We start from the raw sequence: 19,353 nt of genomic DNA, 5'->3' as shown, positions 1-19,353 counted from the left end.
AATACAAGAAACAGCAAGTGCTGACAAGGATGTGAAGAAAAAGGAACCCTCATGCACTGTTGGTGGGAATGCAAATTGATATACAGCCTCTGTGGAAAGCACTATGGAGGTTCTTAAAGAAAATTTAAAATAGAACTACCCTAGGGGCGCTTGGGTGGCTCAGTCTGTTAAGGTCATGATCCAAGGTTCCTGGGATCTAGTCCCTGCTGGGCAGGGAGCCTACTTCTCCCTTTTCCTCTGTCCCTGCTTGTGTTCTCTCTCTCTCAAATAAATAAATAAAATCTTTTAAAAATAGAGCTACCCTATAATGCAGCAATCACAGTCCTGGGTATTTACCCCCAAAATACAAAAATACTAATCCAAAGAGATACATGCACCTCTATATTTGTTGCAGTATTATTTACAGTAGACAAACTATGGAAGCAGACCAAGCATGTCCATCAATAGATGAATGGATAAAGAAGAAGATGTAGTATACACGTATACTGGAACATTATTCAGCCATTAAAAAAAAAAAAAGAATGAAATCTTGTCATTAGCAATAGCGTGGATGGAGTTAGAGACAAAGACAAATAACCATATGATCACATTAAGAAACAAATGAGCAAAGGGTAAAAACAGAGGCAGGGGAAAGAGAGAGAGACCGAGAAACAGACTCTTATCTATAGAGAACAAACATGATTATCAGAGGTAAGGTAGGTGGGGCAGGGAGGGATTAGGGAAATAGGAATGGGGATTAAAAAGTACACTTACCATGATGAAAAAAATTAAATTAATGACTATAAAAACTTCATAGAATGCAAACTTCTGTAAGTTGAAGTGCTAAACATGTAGGCTATCTACATGTCATGTTATTAATTACTTTATAATACTAGCTCTAAAATACAGACGGTAAAATATAGGGAAAAAAGGAAGAGTAGAAAGAAACAAAGAAAAGAACACAAACTGTGGAGGGTAATTAGTGTTGGGCTAAAAGAAATCTGAATTTCATCCCACTGAAAAAGGGAAAATCTGAGGATACAGGCTTTCAAATCTGACTTTGGGTCCTCACTAAATGGCAAAATTTTAAGAAGTCTATTATAACAGCCAAAAAGTTCATTTCCAAGCTATTGACACATGATTTGTGAATTAGTATATTATGGGGAAAAAAGTATTTCTACGATTTTTTAACGTAGAGTTTAGGAAATTTCCAATCTTGAAGTACTATTCTCCACTGTTCCAAAAGATCAATTACAATTCCTTTCCTCTCACTCTTCCCCCACCTCTCTCGTTCCTTCCTTCCTTCCCTCCTTCCCTCCCTTCTTTTCTTCCTTCCTTTCATCCCTCCTTACCTCCCTTCCTTCTCTCCCTCCTTCCTCTCCTTTCCTTTCTCTTTTCCTTTCTAATGTTTAATCTACAGCACTCAGTTTCAAAGTACAGCTTATCACTGACCACACAAATTCTTATAAGCAGGGCTCATTTTTAGTGGGTAATGAAGTGTAAGGATGAAGTTTAAATGATGCAATATATCCAATGTCTAGCCTTACATAAATAAATAAAGGAGCATTTGTTTCATTTCACTTCAATACACACTTTTGCAAGGGAATGTTCTATTTCTTTTGGCACACACAAAAAATTCTAAGTATACATCAACATCTTTCTAATGTCGAAATATAGCTTTTGTTTGTCATTTATTCCAAAATAACCATATAATAAACATACTGGAAATTTTTGGGTGCCTTGTTCAGAAGTGAACAGGCTGAATTTCCTCACCGGATGCCTCATGACATTGGCATAAGCACAGCAGGAAATTTACAAACTCCCAGTCATAATTCCATCTGGATGAATCTGCTATGTGTGCTAGCCAGGTCAGCCTTCACCTGCAGGTACTGAAACTTAATCCATCTGGGGATTCCTAAAGTTAGCAACCCACTGGAGGAGAAATTGAAGGACTGCTACTCAGGGGACTATTGTAGGTATTCTCATCTTTGGAGAAGTGGGAAAAGTAGGAAGATGTGAGGGAAGAAACTAGTATTTTTGAGCACTGATCATATATTCAGGGACAAAGCTAGGCTTCATCAATTTAATCCATTTACCCTTCAGAGCATACCCCGTGATGTGTTGTTCAACCTGTTTCCAGAGTAGGAAACCAAAGCTCATATGTGTGAAAGCCAATGTTATATAACACGTGGTAGAGATAAGATTTGAACCTGAAAAATCGTGACTCAAAGGCCAAAACTTTCAATTACACAATCTTGTCAAGAATATAAAAACAGATAAGTGGATTTTACAGAAGAAAAATGACACAAAGATTAATATTTGTAAACCCAAACTAGTACTTTTGTTAATATTTTTGTTAAATTGATTTAATCATCAGAGGGTATATCCATCCAAAACAATGTTGTTGTTCTTTTTAAAAAATTGATGTTGTTCTTTTTAAAAAATTGTATTTGTTGTCAAAATTGACTGTTACATTGGTATACCCTGCTGCTTAAGATGTCCCAACTGACCCAGGAGCCTGGCCGAGTAGGTAATTGAGAAATGATCCACTGGACTTGTAATGGTAACTAGTCAATCTTGATAATCTGCACTATAAAATACTGCTTACTATAAAATAGTTCAAACTTCCATATGAAGTTTGAAAGTGAATTGAGATAGATTCACTTTATAGGGCTTAAACACCCTTGAATTTTTTATTTAAAAAATAATGGAAAGCAGTGTTACTTATTTTTGTTTTTGTTGTTGTCATTTTCATTATTGTTATTTTAGGAATTACATATTTTAACCTGCAACTTCCTCTAAAACTATTTACATGTTTTGAAAAGAAAGTATGAGGTAAGGAAAGCACAGCTGAAAATTTTACCAAACTTAAATATCCAGTGAATATCATATGTATAGTGTAAAGCAAACTTCAGATGCCACTGATATTAGTTATCCTAAGAGAAAAAAGGTGTGTTTATGTGCGTGCACATGTATGTATATATGTATACACATGTCTGTGTACATCTAAACTGTATATATATATATATTAATTCACTCAAGGCCATGTTTAATTCTAGAAATTATTCATATTTTTTTAGATTTTCCAACCCCTGTAACTTTTTATTTTAATTATAAAAACAATGTTATAAATAAATGCTGAGGCCAATGTGTACTTAGGTATGAAGGATGGGAGTGGTCCACCCTGATAACAAGGGTATTTGATCACTGACATTGTTTAAAATTGTTATTGCCTCATGATGGTATGATGTAGACCAAATTTTAGTTGGTTTTCTAACTAATTTTAAATTATCTACTAAAAGGCACTTGGAGTAAACCAGCTCAATTGATTTGCCTTGGGAATGCCACTGACTTAAGGCCTTCTAGGTGAAAATCACCTTGTTTAAATGTCTTGTTTCCTCATCTTTAAAGTGAAACTAAAAGCGCTTACTGCAGAAGCCTGACATGAAAATTAAATCAATTACAATATGGAAAGTGTTTAGAATAGTGATTTATAGAGAGTAAGCATTATAACACTGTTTGCTGAAATAAATAATATTTACAAAAAGCCCAAGTTCTGAGTCTGCCAGTTTTATTGATCAGGAAACTGAGTCTCAGAGGGAGTTAAAAAATGTATTCAATGTCAAAGTGATGAAATCATGGCTTAAATTCAGGTCCACAGATACTATACCCATACTTACTCTATCTCTTCTACACACAACAGGTGTTTTATGTTACTCATGTTTCTAGGAACAGATCAGTTCTTTAACTTATCATTGAGTATGGCAGATATTTTGCATATTGACTTCCCAAATTGTTAATTTGCATATATATTTTTAATCTAAAGTTTCATGTTATTGCTGGAATAAGTGCACTGAAGTATGATAAGGTAAAAGCTGATATTTATTAAGGAAAAGTAAATTTCACTCAACCTTTTAAGCTACTAAAAGCATGCAAATTAGGTTGTTTTGTTATTTTAAGAAAAAGAACATTTTGTATTGAAAAAAAGTGCCTTTCCAAGAAACCACTAACCAGATGTTGGGGTCTTGAGATATCCCAAAGGGAAACTGGTTTAAAAAAAAATGATGAAAGAGCTCCTTCCACACAAAAAAATCTAAGAAAGTACACACATATTTTATAACTATGAATATTTTTTGCAAAAAAATTTAGCAAATGTGCTTTATCATCAAATATCAGAACCCTGGAATACCTTAGTTTTGAAAATATGGTTTAAAAGAGAAGAAAAACACAAATAACTAAGAAATATTACTAGTACAATGTTAATGCAATAATTAGGTGGAATATGGAAAGGGAATGCCAGATATCTAAAGTCTATTAGACACATGTGCCAGGGACTTAAAGTCTGTGTATAGTAATGAAGTGTTCAATCTTTGATTGTATTTGAAAAAGCAGCATTTAAAGGCTATATGGTATATTCATCAGCCAGTTATTTGTCATCAAATGTTTATTGAGTGTTTATTATGTGCAGAGTACTTTACTATATACAGATGTATTTATTATGCATGTAAGAAAAAAATACATACACATACACACACTAGAAACTAGATGCCATTTTAACTATTCTGATTTTGTTTTCACTCAATTGACCTTTTTGTGTTTTTTAGGTCCTTTCTTAAAGTGAGTTTTTTTTTGTTTTTTGTTTCCTTTTGTTTGCTGTACATTAGATTTCCAGAACTTATCTGGTAATTGTGTATGTGTGTGTGTGTTTTCTGGTAATTTTTTTAAATAGGTGATTTAGATAAAGTCAGTGTGAGTTCATGTTCTATGAACTGTAGCTCCCACTATTGGGAGATTATTTTTTAACCAAACCTCATGGTGGCATGCCTATCCTTTCTCATTTTATCAAACAGAAAATGTATCTCAAAAATAGACATATCATTATTCTGAAAGAAAAATCTTTTCCACCCTGTATCACATTCATCTTATCTACATATCTCCTCTACTAACCTGGTTCAGAGCCAAAGTGCCTAAAAATGAGTTTTACTCACCACAGTGATCACTGCGTAAGGCAGAGTGCCCCAATGGACTCCACCATTCAGTCACTCACGTTTAAGGTGTTTTGCTTATGTGTATGTTGGTTTAATACTTTGTCATTGGCAAAAGAAAAGCAAGTTGGAAGTGTATTAAGTACTCTTCCAGATGGATTTAGCTAATTCTTGGGAAGGCCTGAAGTTTAGATAAGTGGAGACTGTAGAAAAGTTTGGATTCTTCCTGTTCCTAGTTTTCTTAGTGTTTTAATTTCATCTCCTAGTGGGCAGCTTTTTGTTTTATGTCACTGGGCAGATGGCCATTGGCTCTCTTTTCTGGTTTTATTGGAAGTTTCTTCAAATGGCTGTGGTAAATTTCAATGAACTTTTTTTTATCATGCTCATTTCATTTAATTTGCTGGTTGGGGAGTTCCAAGTCAAACAGAAATTTCAGGCAAAATGCTAAAAGGGAAAAACCTGAATCCAAATCAGCAGGACTTAAAAGCAACACTGTGTGTGCCGGGAACTTGCCCAAAGATCAACCCAGTTGGATAGTGATAGGCAGCTGTGACATTACCTGTCAATGTTTGTTTCTCCAGAGGTTCCCAGGAACCACTTCATGCTTGCTGAAGCTCTACTTCATAGCTTGGAGCCTGAGTAATTGGATATCTTTGAAAGAGAAGATTAGGTGCCCTCATGAAGGCGCCTTGCTGGGTCTTGGCAGAAATGTGAGGGCAGCCCTGAAGAGGAATTACACTCACGAAGTCCCCTGAATTCTCTCTTTGTGAAACCCCATCCCCTTTGTTGCTTGCTTCTGGCAAACTGAGAGCATCCTGAGAATGGGTCAAGGATCTTTCAAAGGAATCCATGCCAGCAAGACTGAATCACATTTCCAAAAGCAAATGGTAGCATTTTTCAACATCAGACTGGGGACGTTATGACAACTGGCTACAGACACTGTGAGCATGACAGGAATGGGAGATGGAGGGTATTTGTCCAAAAGACAAAATATGTCCTACAGGGTATTAATCTTTAAAACTAGCAAAAGTTTCTAGGTTGATTAAAATAATGCTGCTTCTCTGCTTGTTCCACCATTTATTCCTGCTCTTTTTCTGCTCTACATCTGGGTGGTCAAATACACTTTAAGACTTAGAGGATAGACATTTAGGAGTCCTCAAGTCTGAGGGACAGTCTGTACATAGATACGTAGATATACTTGGAAATAGGAGGTAACACAGAAATCTTCTACCCCGAACCCCCTAATTTTTCAAGTAGGAAACAGGCTTCAAGGTGGAGTAATTTATGTCAAACCAAGCAAGAGTTGCTAAATTTAGAATAGATATCCTACCTTATTTCCAGTTCAGGCCCCTTTCTACTACACTAAAATATAACGAATGAAATCTGATGAAATCTGCTTGTGGATCTTTATATTTTGGTCTGAACAATAATAAAAGATAACAATGAGTGGTTATATTTTTAAATATAAAGAAAATAATAGAAGCAAATATATTGCTGGAGGCACTGGTGCTTACTAAAAACCATCCTTACTTCTTTCCATTGTACACTCCTCCCATATCTTTGATCCACGTCATTTGGAAATTTCTGATTTCAAATCCATACCATACAGGAACTAATTGCTGCTCAGGGAACTAAACTCCAGACTTCTCTTTGTCTAATTACAGTACTCCACCAGAATTTTTGATGTGGAACTTCTCAGATCAATATGAGGCACTTTATTTTAGTGACAACAGACATATGGCCCCTTCATACTTTGATCTAGATCAGTGATTCGCAAAACATGTTCTGCAGGTACTTGAAGATTCCCTGAGTCACTTTGAAGGAGTCTACAAGGTCAAAATTATTTTTATAATAATATTAAAACATCATTGGGCTTTCTCATGATGTTGAGATTGTCCTTGGTGCAAAAGCAATATGGATAACACTGCAGATGACCCACAGCAAAACAAAGCAATGTTACCCATCAATATTGGTTATCATGGTATTTTTCACCACCACAAATTTGCATTAAAAAGTTTCCCTTTTCAATGTACTCAGTGGTGAAGCAGTAAAAATTATTAATTTTATTAAATCTTAATTCTTGAATTCACATTTTTAATATTCTCTATGAATACACAGAAGTATGCATAAAATATTTATGCTGCACACTTAAGTGTAATGGTCATCTCCAAGAAAAGACCTCATAAGCTGTGTGATGTTCAGACTGACTCTGCCTTTCTATTTATGGAGCACCAAGTTCATTTCAGTGACTGACTGACAGACAAGCTATAGTTATTCAGAGTTGGGTATCTGGTAGCCATTTCTCAAAATGAATAAAATGTGTCATTTTAAGAAAAACAGCTAGAAGTATTTGTTGTGAAATACAGACTTCAGACTTGCTTCTTTTTTTTTAATGAAAGTTTCTAAGAGAAAATAAAAGTATTAAAAACATTGTGTTCACCACTGTAAGCCAGACATCTTTCCAATATATAAAGACTCTTCTAATGTGTTAAGTGTTAATATTAAAAGTTGATTTTTAAATACTTTATAATGAAATATATCATGTTTGGATGATTTGTTTAATTCAATGAATCAATATCTTCCATATGGCTAATGTCTAATGTTATAAGATCATATGGATGGAAGATCTATTCAAAGTGCAAGACCAATGTGTTTTAATATAATATTGTATACAAATTTGTTAACATGGATATAGATTGCACATTTGAATGAACATTAAAGAAACTTCCACAAGTTTGGGGGGGTAGTACCAAAGAAGAATATTCATAATTATCTGAAGAGGTTATTAAAATACTCTTCCCTTTTCCAACATACCTCTATAACCCTGTATTTTCTTCATGTATTTCAGCAAAACAACATATTGCAGAAGGAGATATGGGTAGCCAGTTGTCTTCAGTTACAAAGATTTGCAAAAATGTAAAATAATGCCACTCCTTTCTCTAAAAATTTTTGTTTTATTAATAAGTACAGTTTTTGTTGAACTATGTTTATGTTAGCAAGGAGGTTTACTGTAGTGATTTTAAAAAATAAAGAAATACATATTTTAAAAATGTCTCCATTTTAATTTCTAATGTAATAAGTATCAATAGATAGTATCCATGCAGACAATTGGGCCTCAGTAATTTTTAAGATGTAAAAGAGCTCTGATATCAAAAGGTTTCAAAACCTCTGATCTAGACCTACTGTTCCAAAGAGATATGATTTAGGGGTTAAAAAAAGGGGTATGTTGAACTGTTTGACAGACCTTCATTGATGGTTTCCATTAATCCCTTCTCTCCCTTTAAGTGCATGCTGTTTCTAACATCAAGAGGTGGGAGTCTGCTCCCTTTGTCCTTTAATCTGGAGTGGCCTTTTGACCTGGCTTTACCAGTGCAATGTGGTAGAAGTGACATTGTGGGATTTCCAAGCCAGGTTTTAAGAAGACTTACATCTTCTACCTGAGTATCTTGGAATGTTCATTCTTAGGATACTAGGAAAGCAGCCACATGGAAAGATTGAGTGTGGTTTCTCTGGTCATTAGACCTAGCTGAGTCCCTGGGTAATAGCGAGCAACAACTGCCAGTCATATAAGGAGGTTCTCTTAGTTGATTATTAATATATCACAATCATAATTATGAAGAATATATGCTGACCTCAACAATTTTGGCCATGGGTCTTGAAAGAATATATTATACAAAATGTCTTGATTAATGACCAATAGACCCAAAAGGAGTAAAGTTCCATTATGCAAACAGAAATTCATTCTGAGCCTTTTTTTACAAAGCTTCATGGTAGTCCACTATCATTTGAATAAAAAAGGCTGCCTGATTATACCATCCTAATGGACTTTATAAAGCATAATCTCTAGAATGGACATGCCTTATTGCAGAAGTTTTAATGCACATTCTTTAATCTGAAAAGAGACTGAGGCTGCGTCCTGGAAGAACTTGGTGGTACACCTAAGTTGACCAGTTGAAAGTGTGAAGCACGCCAATAACTCTTTCTGTTTCATATGGATCATATTAGTCCTAGAAAGTACTCCTATAGAGTACTAGGAAGAAACTGGAAAGTTCCTATGTAATTTAATAGAGACTATATGAAGAGTGATACATACTTCCTCTTTAAATTTTTTAAATGGTGTATAAAATGAGTATTTTTATGGGAAAGAGGAAGAGATAAAATGGAAAAGTAAAAATTATCATATGTTACTTTAAGAGGTGGGTTATATAAAAACAAGGAGGAAGAGGTGGAAGAAGAAGTGGAGTGAGGAGAATATTCTGAGCACTTTACTTACGTTTACTCTGTTTATGATGGTTTTATGAGGTTGGTACTATTATTATTCCCATTTTACAGATAGAAAAACTGAACAAGCTAAATTAGAGTGGACATGATGTATATGCCAGGAACAAAGGGGGGAAAAAAAAAGAAAGTGCATATTTAATTTCTGTGGTCTGAAATTGTGAAACATTAGCAGGTAGAGCACTTTCAAAGGTCATTACAGACATTGGTTCAGACGTGGCTGCAAAATTCTACTGTAATCTATTTAATTGTAATCTATTGTAATCTATGTAATAATATAGATAGAGTGGCAATATAATCATGCATATGACTAAGACAGTCTTTTTGGATTCAGATAGGTAAAATATGCCTACTATTTAAATTCCCTGCAGTTTATAGTCATGATGGCCCAGCATAAATATGACTTTCTGAATAAAAATGTGGTGACTTAAAAATGGAGAATTATTCTGCCTAGCGAGCGAGATTCTAACCATGACTTGGCCACTACCTGGGACTGTGACTTTGGGTCTTCAGTTTTCTTATGTATAAAATGGTGCAAACATGTCTTCTACCTTCCTCATGGGTTTGTTCTGAACATGGCTAGGCCTATATATGCTGTTTGAATACCCAGCATTAGTCCTTGGTTTTCTTTGGGCATATATAAGTCTATCTTTCGTAACATATTGGACTTCAGTTATCCAAAGTCAGGTTAGCCTGGGAATTGAAGAAAAGAATAATTCCGCAGGGGTCTGGGAGAGGTAAATTTGATATATAAGGCAATTACACTTCATAATAATGGATGTGGCAGAACCTTGACAGGATAGCAAATTAAAGACGATCCTACTCTATGTTAGTTCCATTGCAAATCCTTCTCTGGAGACTCCTCCATGTCCAGATTTGAGAATTGGCTTTATTTTCCTGGACATCTTTTGTCTGTTTTAGCTTACAGTAAGACCAAACAGAGGATAACATATAATAAAAACAATCACATACTGCCAAAGTAAACCTCTGTGCAAAAGAGGAGGTTTGTAGTGCTTTAGAAACATTTAAATATAATTAGGAATATATATATATATATATATATATATATATATATTAATGTGTGTATATATATATATATATATATATATATATATATATATAGTACAGAGCAAATCCAAACAACAGAACTGCAGAAAATAGTTGTGGCTACTTCCTTCATCTAAAAATAATTTCAACCTAGGCAATGTGGTAAGGGTGCTGTAATCTTCTCTTGCACATTTTTACATGCCAGAAATATTGAAACATAGTTTTTCTTAAAAAAAAAAATCTTGTTGCAGCAAGCACTTTGAGATTACAAAATCAGCATCTCATGCTTCCTACTTCCTTTTCAAAATGTGTTGTAAATTACATTTCAAAGGCTTATACCTACATTCAATAACTGTGTTCCCTTTAAGGCCAACAGGTCAAATACACCATAAGGTAAACTACCCATAATAATTTTTACCACATCATCTGCTCTTCAATGATTTCAAGAGTTCCTTATTTTAAATCTCATGCTCAGAAAACTTATTTCTATTATCAACACACCCACTTAATACATGTCTGCCTATTGGAAGAGAGATCTGCCAAACTCAGACTTAAGCTTTATGAAACTGAACAAACTGCAACCTAACATTGACCATATAGTAAACAACAACATACACTTATGATTAGAAAGCAGAATCTAATTCATTATGATCAAGAAGGTTTGACAATTCAGTTCACTTTTGGGTCACAACATCGAACTGAATGCTCTGAAGCTTGTCCTATGCTTAGTACAGAAGATACTTAGTGATATCTGCTCCTTACCATCTCTAGGAAGTTCACAAAATGGTCAGTATTGTTGTTACTATCCAAAGCGAGGTAACTAAAATTATGATGTGAGATTAAATCATCAGAGAATCTATCGTTTGAAGATCCTGAAAAGAAACCAGATTAAATCCCCAAAGAATTGCTTTAAAAATGGTGCAGAATGATCAGAAGAATAGAAAGAGGCCTTTACTTTTCATTTATTTAATGAACACATCAACAGCAATTCGTATTTGGTATTATTTCAAATTTTTTAAAGATTTTATTTATTTATTTGACAGAGAAATAGAGAGTACAAATAGGCAGAGTAGTAGGCAGAGGGAGAGGGAGAAGCAGACTCCCCACTGAGCAGGGAGCCCGATGTGGGGCTCGATCCCAGGACCCTGGGATCATAACCCAGTCCAAAGGCAGCCACTTAACCAACTGAGCCATCCAGGTGCCCTTCAAATGTTTTATAGATAATAACTGATGTAATTCTTAGAACAACCTTCTGAGGTAGGCACATTTATTATGCCCATTTTGTAGACTGAGAAGCTAAGGAAGGCACTGAAAGAGGTTGATGTCTCTGCTTTTTATTCTCTGCACTATCAAAACAGCTGGGCTTAACAAAGAGCTCCTTTGACTCAGATTCCTAATCTGTAATATTTGCTGTCATTAAACTTAAAAATGGTCACATTTTCCAATTGGCATATCAGTTGCCAGGTACCACTGAAATGAAAATTTAATTGAAAAATTAACTACTAATCAAAAATTATTTTAACTCATAAATATACTTACCCAAGCCCAAGTGCAGATTTCTGTCCATGACTATGGCCTCAGATGATGTGTGTCTTCACACCTCTGGCTCCCATCATAATGTGGGCTTGGTCTCCTGAGCACTGGGGAGCAACTTTCACCGTATATACGACAGTCTAATTAGTGTCTCTGTCCCTGGCCCCAGTTCATCTAGAAGCCTCACTTAATCTTTTTATTTTCTCACTTATTTTTTTATTAATTTAAAAATGCACGTGTTTATTATAATAGGTACAATAATGTAAAGACATATTTTCTAAAAATAATTATCTCTTCCACGTTGACACTCCTGGGTTAATAGCCTGACGTTCTGGTATGCATAACTTCACAGCCTTCTCTAAGTTAATATATATAAACATATGCATATGTGTTTGCTTTAAAACATACGCACACTCTTTCACAAAAGTGGGGTCACACTATACACATTACCGCACAATGTACTTTCTCAAAAGAAAACCACAATGGATATCCATCTGAGTCAACAGAGAAATATAACTCATTTGTTTTAATAGCTACATTATATTTTAAAATGTAGACGTGTTGAAATTTTTTCAACTATTTTACTCTTGAAAAAACTTCAGCCTCTCTCTAGTCCCTTAGACATGAATACAAAATATCCTTGAAAACAGTCTTGTATATAATCATATGATTACTGGTACATTTATTTCAGTAGGAAAAATTCCCAAAATGGTATATAAAATGTCATTTTTGCCAATTCTTTTCAGAATGATGGAAGTAATTTATTTACTTCAATATGTTAGAATATCTCTTCTCCTACATCCTCAAAAGTATTGGGTATCATTCTGCTTTAAAATTGTGACAATATATCAGGGCGCCTGGGTGGCTCAGTGGGTTAAAGCCTCTGCCTTCGGCTCAGGTCATGATCCCAGGGTCCTGGGATTGAGCTCAGCAGAGAGCCTGCTTTCCTTCCTCTCTTTTTGCCTGTCTCTCTGCCTACTTGTGATCTCTGTCTGTCAAATAAATACATAAAGTCTTTAAAAAAAATTGTGACAATATAACAGGAGAAAAACTTTATATTTTACTGTACTTTTAATTTTTATTTGACTAATAATGAGGATAAACACCTTTTTAATTTAGGAGTCACTGCAGTTACAAATTTACTGATATGTTGTTCTTTTCATTATTTTTTTTATCAGTTTTCAAGCAATTTTTGTAAATCAATCTCTTTTTTGTCTAGTTTCTATCACCTTTTGCCACAAAAACAGGTCTATGTTTAAGCATGTGGCCTTCGGGTATTCCATTTCTCTTACGAATATCTCCCCTACTCCTATTCTTCTCCAAATCCATTTTATAATATTTTAATAGTATTATTTACATTATATTTTTTCAATCTACTTAGAATTAATTTCATGTGTGGTGTGAGGTAATTTTATTCCCTTCCAGAAGGAGTTCTGGTTTTGCCAAACTGTCCATTTAATAAATGATCTTTTTTCTCATTGGAACAAAATGCCACTTTTGCCTTATATTAAGTTCCTACATCTATGTGGATCTATTTTTTGTCTCTTTATTCATTCCATTGAGCTCTTTGTCCATTTCTAAGCCAAACTGCATTGTTTTGATTATGATGGCAGCATCAGTCTTATTATTTATTGAATAGGGCCTAATACCAGATAATCAATGAATGTTTGAACATGACATGCACAGTGTAGAAGAAAAAAATTAGTGTTCACAACAAAAATTATATCCTGAAATTTCCACACAAATTACATGTTACTTTCTAATTTTTTCCATCAGAGCTTGCTGATGTCTTTACTTTCTACCTATAAGTATTTATTACTAGTATTTGAACCTGACAGTGAACACTCTATAATAGATCAGTGACTTCCCAGGATTTCAAGTGGGGAGAGGAGGCTGCCCGCAAAGGAGGATGAGGGTACTTCTTTGGACTACGGAAATGTTTTATATATTGAGTGTGATGGTAGTTAAATGACCGGACACATTTGGTGGAGCTCAACAAACAGTACATTTTTAAAATGTGCATTTAATTGTATACTGATTTAATTGTATACTCAATAGATTTGACTTCTATGTTTGAATGGGAAATACATCATTTTTTTCTATATTTGGGGGATAAAACCCTACCTACTTTTTGCAATTCACAAAGTTAGAATCCAATTATGACTTTGTTTCAACCCCCTGTAACAAAACGAATGTAGAATCTTAATGAAGTCACTGATGCATTTAGACTTTGTCTTTTGAAGAAAGTTACATTTGAACCGTTTTTAACTCCACAGCAATTTGTGGAGACCATTCATCCTGCGGAAACAACTCACTCTTTTATGTAGATTCATAGAAGTTATTAGAGTTCCCAACAAGCATTCCATGACCTGTGAAAGGTACTGATATTTTTCTAATGCTTGGGGTTAGGGCTGGAGGTCTGGTTCTTAGTAGCTTCTAAGCAGTAAGTTTCCACTTAAGGAAACTGAGGCAGAATGAGGTTAGGGTTGGTAGAATTACAGTGTTCTCATTCCCACTTTCTCTACTTTTGTCAGCGCATTTAGGGAAAACTCTTCTCCCAGCTGACTCTTACTAGAATACACAAGCAAGAAACTAGACCATTACTTAGAAACCAGAGGCCAAAAGCAAGAGAAGATTGATGAGCATTTGTGCTGAGAGCTAGCCCCAGTCTCAGTCCCAGACAGAAGGCCAGGAGGTTCAGTTTGGTAATCCATTGAAACAGCCCTGATGGTAGCTCCAGATTTAATGTTATCAGGGTTTATCCTAGAGGAGTTAGTTTTCAGAGTCAGAATAAGGAGGAGGAGAGGGGGATGAGGGTAGGTTTAAGAGATATCGTGACAATGTGTCTGCTTTTTCTCACTTGTGAAAATGTAGGCTATCTGGAGGTAAACTGATAGAAGCCATCTTGAATTAACAGATTACCACTAATACCTTTTAGCCACCTATATAAAACTACAGAGTAAACTTATGTGATTTTTATTCCCAGCACCATTCTACTTTTCAGAGGATTTTGCTAAGCCTTTCCTTCTGTGTTTATATTTATATTTTATTACATTAATTTCATATTCATTATTTGGACAGGATAACTCAGCATATTCAAACCATATGAAATATTAATAACCACTACAAACTAAATGGCTCTTCCTAGAGCTTTCTTATGGATCTTTTTCCCCCTTGAAAAGCCCAAAGGTGATCAAGTTTGGCAGAGTGCTCTGGTATTTCTTTCAAGTGGGGTTTCTCTCTGTAGATTGGAGACTATTAAGGTAATACTAATATTAATACTAATAAATAATAAAGTAATAGATGCTATCAAGTAGCATAGAAAAGAGCACTCTAAATGTTGGAAATGTTCGACAGGAGTGAGCTGCCTTCAAAAAGGAATACCTAGAAATGTCCAAGCTGAACCTGGATTGTTTTCTTTTTGTTCCTTCAACTTTCCTTTATTGAGCACTTGGAGACTCTTATAAGGCAAGTGGCTAAAAGATTTCATGGTGGGGGATGGGTCTGGACTGGGTCTGGATGGGTCTGAACTCAATGACCTATAGGGTTTCTTCCATTTCCATGCTTTTTAATTCCAAGTTTCCACATATGCATTCAGTATTTCCAAAGGAAAACATCAGGCCATGTATATAATTCACTGGTTTCATAAGTTCACCTTCTATCGCTGAATAATTTCCCACTATATCTTTGCCAATTAAAGATAACATTAAACACTGTTACAAGTCTGCTCTGATCTATGAAAGTCGTAACAAAAAGTGGCAAATGTAAACATCTACTGCAGTATTTTACTCTGGCTTGAACTGTAAGTCAGGATATTGTATAACATCTACAAACTATTGTCACTTCTATGCTATACAAAATGTATTTCCTTGAAACATACAAATTTAACTCTGTGTCAGGGTATACCGTTAAAAGGCATATGGAATTGGATACTTAGCAAGAAGAGTTGACAAAATATAAATAAATAAATAAATAAATAAATAAATAAGCCAGGATGCACTTTTTAATTATTGTGTGCCCAGAGTGAGAAACCGAGAGTAAAATAATTGGCCTCAAGGAGGGTATCAGTGTCTTTTGCTTCCTCATTCTTTGGCAAGCGATCTCATTCTCTAGCATTAGAACAGAAGCTTTGGTGCTGATATGCTATAAGGAAAAGGATTTGATTATTGGGTTAGAAAGCACTTCAGCATCTGAATAGCAGAGAGAAAATCATCTCTGGAGTTTGTATTTGAGAGAGACCATGATCTGTTTATACCAAAGGTACTAATAGAACAAATAGGGAAGGTAACCTGAAAAGAACATCAGTTAGCAGTAGCAGCTAGGGCTACTTTGGGAAGCATAATGGGAAGATCAGAGATTGACCAAATATCATGCTGGGAGGTTCAGGATAGGTGTTTGTTTATTTAGGCCTATTTATCCTAGATTAGCTGAATTATTTTTCATTCATCTCCACATTTTGCCCCTTGTAGACACTGAAGTCTAGGTTTTCAACCATAAAACAATAATTTAAAATGAGTATACTAGGCAAGCCATCATTACCTTTACAAATGGCAGATGATGGAGATATGTCAAGAAATTAAATCCAAACTGAAAATAGCCCTTTTAAAGATTTTTTCCAAACACTGACTATGCACAGCCATTGCTTACAGCTTTATTCCCTTCTAAATATTCTATAAGATAAACTAAAAGGAGACAGAAGAGGCTGATTGGCAGTTGAGCATCTCTCCTGTTTACTAGGTAGTGAGGACTGTCAGGCAAGCTGATAAATAAATGCTAGTATCAGAGGGAAGGAAGGGACTCTGGCCGGAGAAGTGAATCACTGGTCTCTCATTGGGAACTATAATGCTGCTCTACCTTAAAGGAGTATTTAAAAGCTCAATGAGGCAATTTCCATCATTTGATTTCAACTTCTTCAATAATGGTATTAGTTTTTTGTAGAAGGAATATGTAACTTTGTTTCTTTTTTGTTCCTGTCTTTTTTTGTTTTGTTTTAATTTAGAAGAAGGGTACCATAAAAGCATCTTTCCTAGAAGAACTATGCATGCCTATGCTGTTTTTCACCTCCCTGTCCTCTGGAAACACCCATAAGGGCAATGGGCCAGGGACATCTGAAAGGCCTATGGCAAGCAATATGAAAATGATGGAAAATTTTAGGCTCAAACAAAATAAAGCCAGATGCTTCTGACCCATACAAACATTTCCTTTGTCTGATGGTGACGTGAGGGGCTCTCTGCCTTAACAAATTTCACTTTATCCCCTCTTTCTATGAGTCACAAGTCTGTGATAACTCACAAAAATACCAGGTGTTTCAGGAACATGACTTTATCATTAACATGGTTCCCAAGGACCACTTCTTTTACTGCTTCCAGATCTCTGAAGCTGTGCTACAAAAGCCAGGCAGCACTACCTTCTTCCCACCTAAAGTTAGGTCCAGGAACACTGAGCAAGGTTATCAAAGAATGAGTTATGTCTCAGAACCAACCATTCCCCTTGGAAGTTTCTTATTTGCCCTCATTGCCCTTACCTCATTCCAGTTCTATGATCTTGCTTTGTTGAGGTCATAGTACCAGTCCTCAAAGGCCACATGCAAGCCCAGTTAGCAGAGTTGTATTTTCACTCTCAAAACACTTCATTCTGTTCAACGAACCCACCAAATGCCCTAATTGGCCAACTTGCCCATGCATGGGAGGGCTTTGGTTTGCTATGATCAAATACTAAAGTTGGAATGAAACTAAATCAAATTATTATCAGATTATCAGGGTTTGGCTGATTCTTTGCCCTTCATCATGAGACAGATGAATTCTGAACTGGCTTGCTACCAAGTGCTGACAAGAACTCTATTACAGGAGGGATCGGGAAGTGTTAAGCATCCCTGAAGGATTTACATATATTTTAGGCATGCAGCTACCTGAATACCCATAGCTTAATATGTCCAAAGGAAGAGAAATAGTTTTCACAAATTTAGTTCTTATTTTATGCCAGAGCTTTGATTCCATTAAAGATTGTTTAGTTTTACAACTGTTTATTGATCATAAGATATATACAACATAAAACACAACCTAACATACTAATTAATTGTGATGACCCATTAATAACCCGTTTCATCTTCTCATGAACTGCCCGAATTTGACATGGCAATGGAAACTTTCCTTTATCCAAGTAAATGATTTTAGACTGCCTGTGCTTACTGCCTCCAAGTATCACTTTTTAGTTATAGTTTAGCTTATGAGCTCAAATGTAGTTTAGCTCATTTTAACAGTTGTTGAGACTAAGCAATTTGTACATGAAGATTCATTATGCTATGTGTTCCACTTTTGGGTGTGTGTGAGAACTTCCATATAGTTAAAAGTACAATTTAAAGTTGTTTTTGTAAATTGTTTTTAAACCCAATTATTTCAAGGGAGGTATTAGGACTTAACTCAAAGATGGACTTGATTGCAAAAGCAAATGACCTATAAGCTTTAAAACTCTTCACCAGTTTAAAATTGTAAAAATTCCTTCTGAGCCAAAGAGAAAAAGATTTTCTATCTTTTATAGTATTCACAAGCATGAAAAGTCTTTTGAGGGTTCACATAATCCATTTTCTGCTCTCAAAGCAGATTTTAATCAAAACTGTTCTGGAGAGGGTGATACCTAGGTTTTGCTTTGTGTTGTGTTTTTTGTTGTTGTTGTTGTTGTTGTTGTTTTCCCTTAGCTTTCAAATTAAAAAAATAATTTCAGGGGAAGCTAATATAATTCATGTATTATTATAGAAAACAATGTTTCTTAATTTAGGTTCATATCTAGAGGAATGGAATAGAAAAAAGAGAGAAGAGATTACAATTAGAAAGAAACGTAATCTTTATTCCACAAAGAAATAGTCTGAGAAGACACTGGGGCATTTTCAGTTTTTGATAATGCTAACTGTTCTGGGAAAATAACAAGAAAGATTCTTTCAGAGTTATTTCAACAGCTGTAGTATTTAACCAAATTAGGAAGTAACAAGATCAGACAATAGGCAATAGAAATTAGAATATATATTTAAAACACACAAATTTACAAAAAAAAACACACACACACACACACAAAAAAAAAAAAAAAAAACCCATACACTTTTCAAAGCCTCCATTGACATCCATCCCAAAATATCCAGGTCAATTTTAGTTTGGATGAAATTAATTTTAAAGTTTTGACAAATACGTAACACAGTATGTTAGTGTTATATCAGTGGCTATAAGTAGGGACCAACGTTCACACAGAACAGTAACTACTGGAGAGAGAGGAGGGGACACAACTTCGTGGATGAAGCTTTTATTTCATCTTCTATTCCAGAAGCTTCTCCCCATGTTCTCCGACTTTCTCTCTGACCTGTACCTTCTCCATCACCAATAGCAAACTTTTAGAAGATCAGTGACAGTAAGGACTGTGATAGACTTAGGGCAAAATGTTTAAAAGAGGGCAATATTTGATATTCTAAAAATTTTCCCTGAAAACAAGATTCAGTTCAAATGATGTTATAATATGTTAGGCAAAGAAGTTATCAAAACAAGTG

General features: G+C 35.0%; 1 protein-coding gene across 4 annotated transcripts in view; it reads right to left on the bottom strand.

Annotated features, from left to right (window-relative positions):
- ANGPT1 (angiopoietin 1) overlaps positions 1-19,353 on the bottom strand; it is a 252,183-nt gene that overhangs the window by 131,610 nt on the left and 101,220 nt on the right. Inside the window, exon 1 of one of the 4 annotated variants that reach the window (XM_059165782.1) lies at positions 11,829-11,956. The exons of the other annotated variants lie outside the window; for them this stretch is intronic. The gene's annotated coding sequence lies outside the window, so the exon portion shown is untranslated. Of the gene's footprint in view, positions 1-11,828; positions 11,957-19,353 lie in introns of those variants that run through there. 4 annotated transcript variants of the gene reach the window in all.

The sequence above is a fragment of the Mustela lutreola genome, chromosome 3 (genome assembly GCF_030435805.1).
Source record: "Mustela lutreola isolate mMusLut2 chromosome 3, mMusLut2.pri, whole genome shotgun sequence".
Lineage (NCBI taxonomy): Eukaryota > Metazoa > Chordata > Mammalia > Carnivora > Mustelidae > Mustela > Mustela lutreola.
Note: the sequence above shows the minus strand (reverse complement) of the source record. Positions and strands in the feature narration are given on the sequence as shown.